The sequence below is a fragment of the Sciurus carolinensis genome, chromosome 2 (genome assembly GCF_902686445.1).
Source record: "Sciurus carolinensis chromosome 2, mSciCar1.2, whole genome shotgun sequence".
Lineage (NCBI taxonomy): Eukaryota > Metazoa > Chordata > Mammalia > Rodentia > Sciuridae > Sciurus > Sciurus carolinensis.
Window position 1 is genome coordinate 74,347,551 of NC_062214.1, and position 11,533 is coordinate 74,359,083.

The following is an 11,533-nucleotide window of genomic DNA, read 5'->3' on the forward strand; positions in this document are numbered from 1 at the left end:
GATGCTGAAATGCCTTCTGAATGAGGGTGAAGTAAAGTTGCACTGCAAAGTGCTTTTATTTGATCTCAAAATTTTAAATAAGTAATTTCTGTGAGTATATGCTGTACACAGCGGGATATTTGATTGACAGTTCAGGAGCTCAAGGTTTATCTCCGAACACCACCCTCTTCTTGGTCTCTGAGGCATGGGCTGGCTTTTCTGAACTTTTCTGTTTTTGTCAAATAATCACTGTAGAACCAGACAGTAGGCTGACAAATCAATGATTTAATTAATGGATGCCCACTTTGTGCTTTCCTTTTCTGATTCTAATCTTAGCAAAGTGGAGTGTTCTGTGAACAGTTTTGAAGTGATTAGTAACAGGTTGTTCAGCTCAGATACAGATTCATCTCCTGTTTATTGAGTCCTAGTCCCACAGCTTCCTGGGAACTCTTCCCAAATGGACACTCCTGTACAAACCTCAGTCACTCGGGTGACTCAAGGTTTATTGCACACATTTTTCATGTGTGGAAGTTAAGACTAAACTCTGAGATGTCAGACAGTTTCCCAAGGTTGGGTCTTTCCTGCTCAATTCAGATAACTCTTGCTAATTTTTGGTAATATCCTAAGGGATACAAAAGGTTGAGAGGTAAAGTCACCTGAGGGGGCAAAGTGGATCTGTGATTGCAATATACAAAACAAGTCAGAAAAATTTCCAAATCAGCTGCAAGCAGGACACAGTTGAGCACATCTATCTAGGATCTTAATTGTTTATGCAATAATGGGTGGCACTTATCTGCTATAATTTGTCAATTGAAAAAACAAATAGTTTCAATTCAGTCATGGAAAACTGTATTTAGGAAAGAGTAATAGAATAATCACTGAAGCAAAATGTTATTGGAAACTGTTAAGCAAGAATTTACAGGAAGGTGAAAGACAGCCTGTCCCCTCAACCTACACTGCAGTGCATTCCCTGGAAACTGCACGCTGCCAATGAGAAACCAAGCTGAAATGCAAGGCCAACCAATCGAATGGCTTATCACAGAAGGAAATGTGAGTGAAACAAAGGTATTGTGTCTGCAGGGGAATGAGGAGGAGGGCTCAGGTTGCACTGTGTACTGAATCCAAACACCTGGTTAACCAGCAAAGAGGGATAATCATCTGAAAATTAAGACAGAGTACAGGAATAATCCAATTACAAAACATTTTCCCTTTTTTTTACTGCTACACAACATATTTTGCAATAGAAGGTAATCAACCCCAGCATGATCTACCACATATTTTAAGAAATCGAGAGGCTTATAGCAACTTTTCCTTCCTCCCTCCACAGATATTTTCTTCTATCCGTTTCCTTGCTCATATTACCCTCCTCCTTCTCCTTTTATTCACCCATTCCCCCCTCTGTCACATCCATCCACTCATCCACCTATCCATCTATCTATCCATCCATCTATAACATACCAGCACACATCCAACAAAGGTATTTTGTGATGTTCCAGGAACATTGGTAGGTTCTGGGGATAGTGTAGTTTCTAAGAGCATCATGGTCCCTGTTCCTCATGGAGTTTATAACCATGTTGGGTGGGCACAGTCATGTGATCAAACAATTAGAGTTCTTCATGACAGGTGCAGGATGTGCCTCCCTAGCAGAGATTTGCAGCACTAAATTTAAGGTTCCTAGCTAGTACTATTATTTCTGCTACTGCTGGCTAACACTGCACTTACATAATGACTATGAAGTGCCTCATTGTTTGAAAGACTTCATGTGGAATAACTTACTTAATCCTATAATGACTCTATAAAATTCATGCTGATTTTATCCCTTTACAAAGGAGGAAACTGGGCTGCAGAGAGATAAACTGATCTGCAGGAGGTACCCTAAATCATGGTAGAGGGTAGCACATACTAGATACAAGTAACCACCCAGTTCTCCATCCTCCTGACTGCCCCTGGGTTTCTTTCCTGACCTTTCTGTGTTTGTGCCACATCCCTTCCTCCAAGCAGCTTGAGGGATGCATACTGTTTTCATCAAGGAGCCTGGGCTATGTTGGTAAGTAAGTAAAATATCACCGAAGTTATGATTCCCCTTATTCACTTTGTTTCTCCATCTTCCTTTGCAGGCAATGGAAGGGACTGGAGAAGTTCCAGAACTCATGAAGCAAGGCTTTTGGAAAACTTAGAAAGTCTCCTAGATAAGCAGTCATTGTACTATATTTGCCAACAACAACATCTGGCAACAATGAGCAAGAGGCAGGGCAGCCTGGGCTTGGAAGCTAAGCAAACCCTGATTAGAAGGCTGGAGTCCAACAATGGTAAACTCTACCAGAGCTCAGTGATCTTGGAAAACAGCGAAAATTAAAATTTTCATCTCCCACCCATTCATGTTCTAGGGAATGGCCTGTGTTCTAAGTCCTTCCCCAATAGACTTAGATGACTCATGATGTTCCATTGTTTATGACAAAGCCAGACAGACCCTCCAACTTCCCATTCTTTGATCTTTGGGTGATTAGCTGAACTGTTTGTCTCCTCTGATCAGTCAGAACAAAATGCTTGTTAACCAGAACCAGGTCAGCTTCTCTGCTTTTCCCAGACCCATTTTCATAATGAGTCAGCATGTAGCCCCCCTCCTGAACAGCCCCTTCTGACAGCAGGCTGACCTCAAATCTTCCCAGATCTGTCTCCAAAGAGTTACCTTTCCATCCTACTTCCCCAAAATTGATTCCTTCTCGTCTTGTTTCTCTTTCTAAAACAAAACTCCTGTTTGCCTAACCCTTGAGATACTTGCAGACCTGATGGTCACAGTAATTTCACCATGGCAGGAATCTTTCTTTCCTTTGCAATATCCTCTCAAAAAGAGTCTCACCTTACCAAGCTCAGATTTGTTTTCTTTTGACAAGATGGATCCCTAGCTGGAAGCTCCTACACATGTGTATCCCTGAGAGTTGTTTGTCTTTGGTCAGTTGCTGTTGTGAGGACTGGGTTGTTAGGATGGATGATTGTGTGTTGGTAGGCAGGATTTAAGAGGAGAGGAAGGAAGGAAGGATAGAAGAAAGGAAGGAAGGGGAAAAGGAAGGAAGAAAGAGAATGAGCAAGAAGAACAAGAAGGGAAAGGAAAGGAAAGGAAAAAAGAAAGAAGAAAGAAAGAGAAAGAAGGAAGGAAGGAAGGAAGGAAGAGGAGAAAAGAAAGGAAGGTAAGCAAAGACAAATTCTGGTAAACTGTCTTATATTCTAAATGGAGTCTTGAGGTCTTCAATGTAGAGAGAGTGTTCCTATAATTGGTCTTTGCCTCTAATTTTATTGAGAGCATTGAGATGTCTGGTAAGAACTCTTGAGGCTACCAGGAGTCCATCGTTCAATTGCAGGTGATGAAACAAGGAGAAGACCTGTAAGATCTGTACTCTTGGATAGGTCTTCAGTCAGGCTTGCTCAGAGTCTGCCCATGCTGGTTTGCCTATGTATTTATTATCCTTTCTCTTCTTGCATTACTCCCCATGACTCCACTTCATGGAGTCCACATCACCCACATCTTGCCCTGCCCCAGCATAGACTCCCTACTCCCTGCCATCCAACTATAGTCTTTGCTTTCCTGACAATCTGGGTTTAACCTCCAGTTAGGTTTACTTGTCTTTTTCTTTTCCCAGAAGCATTTCTCCCACAATTAACTTCCATATTGTCCACCCTCCAGTCTTAACCCCACACCTGTAGAAACAAGATCATCTAGGATGCTTATTATCAAATCAAGCTTTTCTTATTTGTATTCAGCATTCAATGTGATTCTTGAGGTGTTTTCCATCCTTGGTTTGAAATTAGGTTACTCTGGTGGTCACACTTGCTTTTTCTTTTTTCTTTTTTGGGTAGTATTGGGGATTGAAGCCAGGGCCTCAAGCATGCTAGACAAATGCTCTACCGTGGAGCTATACCCCAGCCCCATACTAGCATTTTTGGGACTCTTCTTTGCCTCTTCTTATTCTAACAATTCTCTTTGATGGTTCTGTCCTCTCTCCCAACATATCTTCCCTCAGAAACCTCAAAACAACTGTTTCACAGTCTTAGTCATTATTTCTACCAACATGATTCCAACTTTGCTTATTTCTCATGTTCTTCTCTTCAAAGTTCAAGACCTGTACTTCCTCTCTGTTGTGCTTCCTTATTAGACTCAAAACAACCACAAACCAAACTTTCTTTTTCTACTGCCCCCTGGCTCCTTCTCAGAAGAAATGGTCAAAGGTGCCTCCACATATTGAATATTTGAATCCAATGAGTAGGTACATAAAAAAAAAAAAAAAAATGACAGTGGAGTCATTGTTTCCCCCATGGAGTTCTGTTTTATTTTTCCTGCTCCTTTGCCCCAAGTGTCTATGGTTCACACTGGTTTCTTCTCTTCCCTTGCTTAATCGTCTTGCTGCCTTGGTTTCCTCCCATCCATTCACTGTCACCTCTCTAACCCAGTCTACCATTGCTTCAAGTCTTAAGTCAAAAACATCTTTTGTTGATATTTTTGCTTGCTGTCCTTTCTATCTACCATGTTATCCAATACACAGGTTGGCTATTTCCTCAAATAACACCTTCATCTTCCATATCTCCCTTGCTTAAACTACCACTGATTACCTTGTTTATTATCACAGGTTCTAGGAAATATGGCTCCAGCTCACAATTCCAACTACATCTCTGTCAGCTACCTTACCTCAGCCAAATCCAGGAACCCTTTGGTAGTTCTTTCTACCACCACATCTTTACCATAAACTTCATGCTACCTGAAGAGCTTTCTCTGTGATCCTTCATTCCATCAACCAAATCCCATCCATTATTCAAAAACTGTGAATAACATGTTCAGCAATCATCTTCCATGGGTATTCTTCTCATTGTTCCATTCATCTCCTGTGAAAAACATTTGTTTTTCTTGGCACTGGGGGTTGAACCCAGGGGCGCTTAAATACTAAGTTAAATCTCCAGTCCTTGTTATATTTTATTTTGAGACAGGGCCTCTCTAAGTTGCTGAGGCTTCAAGTTACTGGAATCAATGGCATGTGCTATTGCACTTGGCTCCTGTGAAATATTTTGAAGCAGGTAGCATATTAGCTTCCAAATATCAGTTTGTGAAATGGAGTTAAACTTGTATTTAAGTATAACTGAGAGCTTGTTAAACATGTAGTATTGGTGGCAAAGGGAAGTGGGCTGTAGCTCAGTGGTAGAGCACTTTCCTAGCATGTAGAAGGTTCAGAGTTTGATCCCTAGTATTGGCAAAAGAAAAAAAAAAAGTTTCTGTAGGTCTTCTATGAGGGTTGGGTATTTTATTTTTTTATGAACCTATCCATTGGATTCAGATGTGCAGTATGTAGAGACTAATTTGACCAGTTCCTTAATCTTGTGTTTCACTTTTTGTGTGTTATGTATTTTTATGCAACTAACATGTAAGCTGCTTCAGAGTGGGATCCAAGGTTCAGCCACCACAGCAAGGCCTCCTGCTAGGGACATAGGAGTATAAGGGGAGAGAGGCTAGGTATTATTTATTCACATTAATAAATAACTCCCAAATCAGCTTTACTGATACAACTGTTGTTACAGATAAAATTGTTTTCGTTCCAGAGGGAATTTGTTTTTCAGTCATTTCAAACAGTCATGTCATATACCTTTACAGGCCACCACCATGAATTCATATAGAGGTGAGTTCATTCTTGGTAAGAGGAGACTACCCATTCCATGTAACAAAAGTTATGTTGGTCAATATAAGCAAAATGCTATGGAGGTCCAGAAGAGAAAAGAGTTAATTTTTCCTTAGAGAGTCCATAAATTCTTTAACCAAGTGGTGACATGAGTGATACTTGAGTTAGGGTAGCTAAGGTTGAAGAGAGGGGAGGAGGAAAGAGGGAGGGAGAGAGAGAGATTGGGGGGGGGGGGCGCACTATCTGAGAAGAGGAAAAAGTATGAAAGAGAAGAACAAAGTTAAAAACCAGTTGCAGAGAAGACTAAATGGCCCCATGTGGCTAGAAGGAGAGTAAATAGTGGTGGTGGTACAGGGAAGGTGATGAGAGGCGAGGGAAGGGTCATACTATAGCCTTTGTCTTGAGCACTGTGTAGGGGCCATCTAAAGGCTCTTGAGAAGGAGAAACACTATATTAAAATTTGATTCAGGATCATACATCTGGTCACAGTATAGAGAGTAGGTTACAGGAGAGATCATGCAGGCTGAGAACATGACCATGAACTGTCAAAAGGATCCGGAGAAGGAAGATGAGCCTTGGTCCTCTGAGTCAGAGTGGAGGTCCTGAGAAGAAGGCAGCAGTAGAATGGGCAAAACTGGATTCCCACCTAGGATAGGCAACTTTCTCCTACTTCTTCCCCAGCTATTCTTGGAGACATGGCTCAAATTATTAGTTCAGGCCACTGGATTAGTACATTTGGTTCTTGTATCTAGTTTCCGCTTCCATGGATTTAACCAACCATAGTTTATTTTTTAAAAAACTGCATCTGTACTGAACACATACAGACCTTTTCTTATCATTTTCCCCTGAACAATACAGTATAACACCTATTTACAGAGCATTTAATCGCATTACTATTATAAGTCATCTAGAGGTGATTTAAAGAATACAGGAAGCTATACTGTACAGGTTATGTGCAAATATAAAACAAAATCATTTCATATAAAGGATAAGAACACCCAAGGATTTGGGTATCTTGGGGATGGGGGCCCTGGAACCAGTCCCCCACAGATATTAATGGATGCCTGTAGTATGATTGACCAAGATAGGGCCCCCAAAAAGGTACAGATTTGTGGGGAAGGAAAGTGAGCATGCCTCATGCCTTTGACACACTGAACTTGAATTGCCTACAAGACACCATGATGAGGTGTTCAGAGGCAGCAAGAAGATGAGGAATGAATGTTAACTTGAGTCACCAAAAAGGAGACTCTGAGAAGGGGTGAGATTTGGACATGATGTTGAAATAAGGAGAATGTTGGGTTTAGAAACATTTATATTCGGCAAGAAGAAAATGAACGGGTTTGTTTTATTTTAGTCTGTTTCCTGTTTCTTTTCCTGTTTCTTCTGCTTGGAATAAATGAATCCTATGAAGAAAGAGGATAAATCAAGTTTATTAGGAGTTTATGAGTTAAACAATTAGTACCAAAGCAGCAGTGGTGGGCTAACCATGCGTGTTGGACGGGGCGACAGACTACAAATAGGCTTCCAGAAGTGTAGAATTTGGAACAAGAACCTTGACACATCATCCATTATTAAGAAGAAAGGAGACTCTATATACTGCGAATACCTGGCAGATAAAATGTTCAAGGAAGAAACAGTTGAGAGAGCGTGGTGAGAATCGGCGCGAGGCCTGCCCCCAGTCCTCTGGGGTCCTCCGTTCGGGACAGGCCGCTGAGCCTCACTGCAGACACCCGGAGCTGCCCACCGGCGGGGCCCGGCGGCGAACGACCCTCAGCGTCTCCCCCGCCTGAATGACCTGACCCTGCGGGCTGCCGGGTCTCCCAGCCCAGTGCTGTCGGTACCCCGAGGAGCCTCAGCGGAGGACGTGGCGCCTTCGAGTGGCAGCGGCCGCCTGACTCCGCGGAAGGCGCAGGGGCGTCCATGGCGCCAGGAGGCGAGGGCGCCGGAGAGGAGAGCTCGGCTCGCGTGAGACGCGGGCGGGTGGATGCGGCCTGGGTGAGCGCCCCCGCCGGCTCCGCGAGACCGCACCCAGGCCGGACAAGGGGGACGAAGGGCCCAAGCCGCCCTGGAAGGTGCACGAAGCACCGGACGAGGGCGGGTAGACGGTCCGTGGCTCTCGAGTCTACGCAAGAGAAATGGAGCCCACCACGTGTGGCCAATCAGAAGTGCCCACCACCTTTGGGAAGACTTAAGGGCTGTTTGTAGAGGGCCTGTGTAATAATGTGAAAAAGCTGTTCTCAACTTCCCCCCAACCTTTTAAAACTTTTGCTCTAGCTGGACATTCTAGATGTAAAGAGGTTGTGGACGTGTGATGGAGTTAGAAAATAACACATCTCATGAGTGCCCACTTGTTTTCAACAGTCAGAAAGGAAATGTCTTCTGGAAGTGACTCTGAAATGGAATTGTTAGATCACCTCTAGGAGCGACCTTGTTCCCGTTTGTTCAGTGGGTTAAGGGATATGGAGAAGACTTCCACCACGAGAAGGTGATCCTGTGCCAGACTGGTTATATGTGAAAGACATTTTTGTGTTGTAACCATTGTTTTGTGTGTGCATTTTCTTCATTACTGTCTATGAAGTTGACAGTGCTAACAACTTTTTTAATATCGAGTCTTTCTAGATGTTCTAAAGCCCTTGATAGATGTTAAAAGTAGAAATAGTAAAGTATAACACATTTTGTAAATTTCTTTCTGCTAGAATTCTTATGAAACGTTTTGGGGAGCAATAGTCAAAGCTCCCTATTGAGTCATATATATGTTGTGCTGGTTCTCTGGAGCACCCATGCCAGAGTGCTTATGAGACAAGAGTAACCATTGCTCCTTACATCTGTGTTTAATTTTACTTTTTTGTGTACATAGTGCATATAAAGGACAAACAAGTCCTAAACTAGATGTTAAAGAGGTTGTCAGTGTATGACAAAAGTAGAATTAGTAAACAAATTTTGTATGTTTTGTGTTAAAATTCCTGGTAAAAATTGTCTTCTGAAAATTTGAGCATTATAAAGCCCCCTGGGTTGGTGAAGGGCCAGTCTTGAATAAACTTCTCATGTGTGATAATAGTTCTAATTTGAAAATGTCTTCAATATACAAATAGCTTATATATAGTATATTGAAGACTTTTCAAATTAGAACTATTATTATATGTGTGCGGTTTATTCAAGACTGTCAGGACATAGTGGACATGACTTGAAACATCTAGTTTGTCTAGATGTTAAAAGTTCCTGATATATGTTAAATACAAATGTTAAGAAAATATCACTTTGTAATTTTTTTGCTAAAATTCATATAAAATATTGTCTTTGGAGAATGGAACTGTTAAACCACCTCTGTGAGCAGTATAGTACTGTCTATACTTGTTCGGTGATGTGGAGGAGGTGGCGAATGCAAAGGTAATATGTCAGTGTCTTCATACTTGGACATTTTCAGACTTGACTTTTCTGTATGTTTTGTGGATTTTGTTTTGCTATGTATATAGCATGTATAATAGACAAATGGGTGCCAATTTGCAACATTTAGTCTCTAGATGTTAAAGAGGTTGCCAGTGTATTGCCAAGTAGTTAATAAAAATAGCACATTTTGTACATTTTGTGTTGAAATTCATAGGAAAACTTGTCTTCTGTAAATGACTTCTGGATGTGAATTTGTTCAACCATCTCTAGGCATTATATATGCCTGTACTTGTCCACTGGACTGAAAATAGAAGGAAGTGAGGAGGGAAATGTTAAAGAACAAAATGGTCATATTAGAAGATACCTCAGATTATAACCATTGCTCTGTGTGCATTTTTTTCTTAACCAGTGCTGTGTGAATAGTGGACCAGATTTTATGTGGAATATCCTTTCCTTTTATATATTTAGAAGTACTTGATATATTTAAAAGTAGAAGTAGTAGAATAACTTTTTATAAACAGCTTTTAAAAACTGATGGGAAATACTGTGTTTGGAACTGTTAACCACCTCTGAGTAGTTTACTGTCTGTGTTGATTCACTAGGTTGCGGGAGATAGGAGGGAAGAAGTTGCAAATGGTGTTTTGTTAGACTGTGCTATAGTATTTCAACTTGCCTTGTAATGTGCATTTCATTTAACTTTTCTGTATTGTTATATTGTGTATCCTGGACAAAAGAGTCCTAATTTTATAATATCTAGTCTCTAAATATTAGAGAGGCTACCAATGTTAAAAAAAGAATAAACTGTTGTTTATTCACTATTTACTGGTGACTGTCCCTCCAGAAGTTGTCATCACCATGAATTGTATTATTCTTTCAATTGTGATAATTTCTTTACCTTCTGAAATGTTCAACAAACCTTCTCATATATGAGAAAATTACGTTTCCCACCCTCAGGACATCCTTTCCATGCTCTCCAACCCACCATACACTACCTCACCCCTCTGCTCACAAAGAGGGAATCTGATTCATCCTCTCACTCAACACTCATTCCACTCAACTGACTGTGACCCATCAGAAGAGGATCAAACTTCTCTGCCTCTGAAGTACAACAGTGATTGAGCAGTCCCTCTCAGCTGGTTCAAAATGTTTGTCTCACCCAGGAGATGGAACTCCTGAAGGGCTCTGGCCAATGGACATTCATGTCTGCTGCCTCAGCCTGCTATCACTCAGCGTCTCCACAACATCCCTGCTCAGAAGCTTCTGTGTGGGCACGCAGAAGGTGCTTAAGACGCTGTGCAGAAAAAGTCTGGTAGCCAAGTGCTTTGACATGCCAATGTCACTGAAGGGGTGGGGTGTCTCCAACGCATCAGCCCAGGAGGTGGTTCAATGCAGCTGGGAGATGGGGAATGTCTAGTTCTCCTTCCTTACCTTCCAGGGTGGCATGGGGCTATCCAATGAGGAAATCATGGAAGAACTAGGGGAGAGGTGTGCAAGTTTCCTTGTACTCATGCCACTAGCTGAAAACAGTGAGAAGGGATTCCTGGAATTTGCCAAGTTGCAAGGCCCATGTCATTCCACTCTGATTTGGAGGGGAGTGGTTGATGGAGAAGGTTTTCCTCCCTTACCTTCCCTTGGAGCTTGTGGCAAAGATCCTCTGGTTATCACCGGGAGCCCAAATCACCTACACTGGATTTGAGTTCATCAGCTTTCTTCTGCTACTGAAGGACCTGCTACTCATGGGGAACATTGGCTGCAGGCTCAAGCTGAGTGCCTTTGTGGCAATTGCCTCCATTTTCTTTGCACGGCTTGGGTTTCCTGCACCTGCTGCATAGTATCTGCTGTCACCACTTTCAACACATACACCAGGATGGTCTTGAAGTTCAAATGCAGACATAGTAAGAGCTTCAAAGAAAACCTGAGTTGCCTACTCCATCACCACATCACCGGTGCTTCCCTAAGCAGCAGTCAGGTACAGCCCACCCCGGAGGTCCTCCCACCAGCCACCACCAGTACCACAATCAGCCCATCCACTCCATTTCCAAAGGTGCTGACTTCTACTCAGCACTATAAGACCAGAGATTTCAACAAGGGGCCCTCCAGGAGCTGGGAGAAGTGTTTGGGTCATTCATAGAACAGCAGTGCTTGTAGTTAAGTGGGTTTGGAGAGCAGACTGAGCCCTAACCTTACACGTGTTTGTTCATCATCAACATCTGCTTAAGCTGAAACAAGAAAAAAATGAAATCAGTTTATAGCTATACCTTATATGTAATTTTTAAAATGAAAGCTAAGGTAAAGCATAATAGAAAAAAAAATAAGAGAAACAGATTGATTTGCTCAAATTGGCAAGCAGTTTAAGTAATGATAAATGATAGCAGAAATCTTGACCTCCAGCCATAACCTGCATTCTGTGTTCCCAGCTGTAGGCACTGTTGTACTGTATACAGTTCATTTAGCCAATATGAGAGTAGAATGTTTTATATTCATTTATTTCAAAGGAGATTAAAGTC

At 41.9% G+C, this 11,533-nt stretch overlaps 1 pseudogene; it reads left to right on the forward strand.

Annotated features, from left to right (window-relative positions):
• The first annotated feature begins 10,147 nt into the window (after positions 1-10,147).
• Positions 10,148-11,096, forward strand: LOC124976343 (germ cell-specific gene 1 protein-like; annotated as a pseudogene).
• Positions 11,097-11,533: the final 437 nt, after the last annotated feature.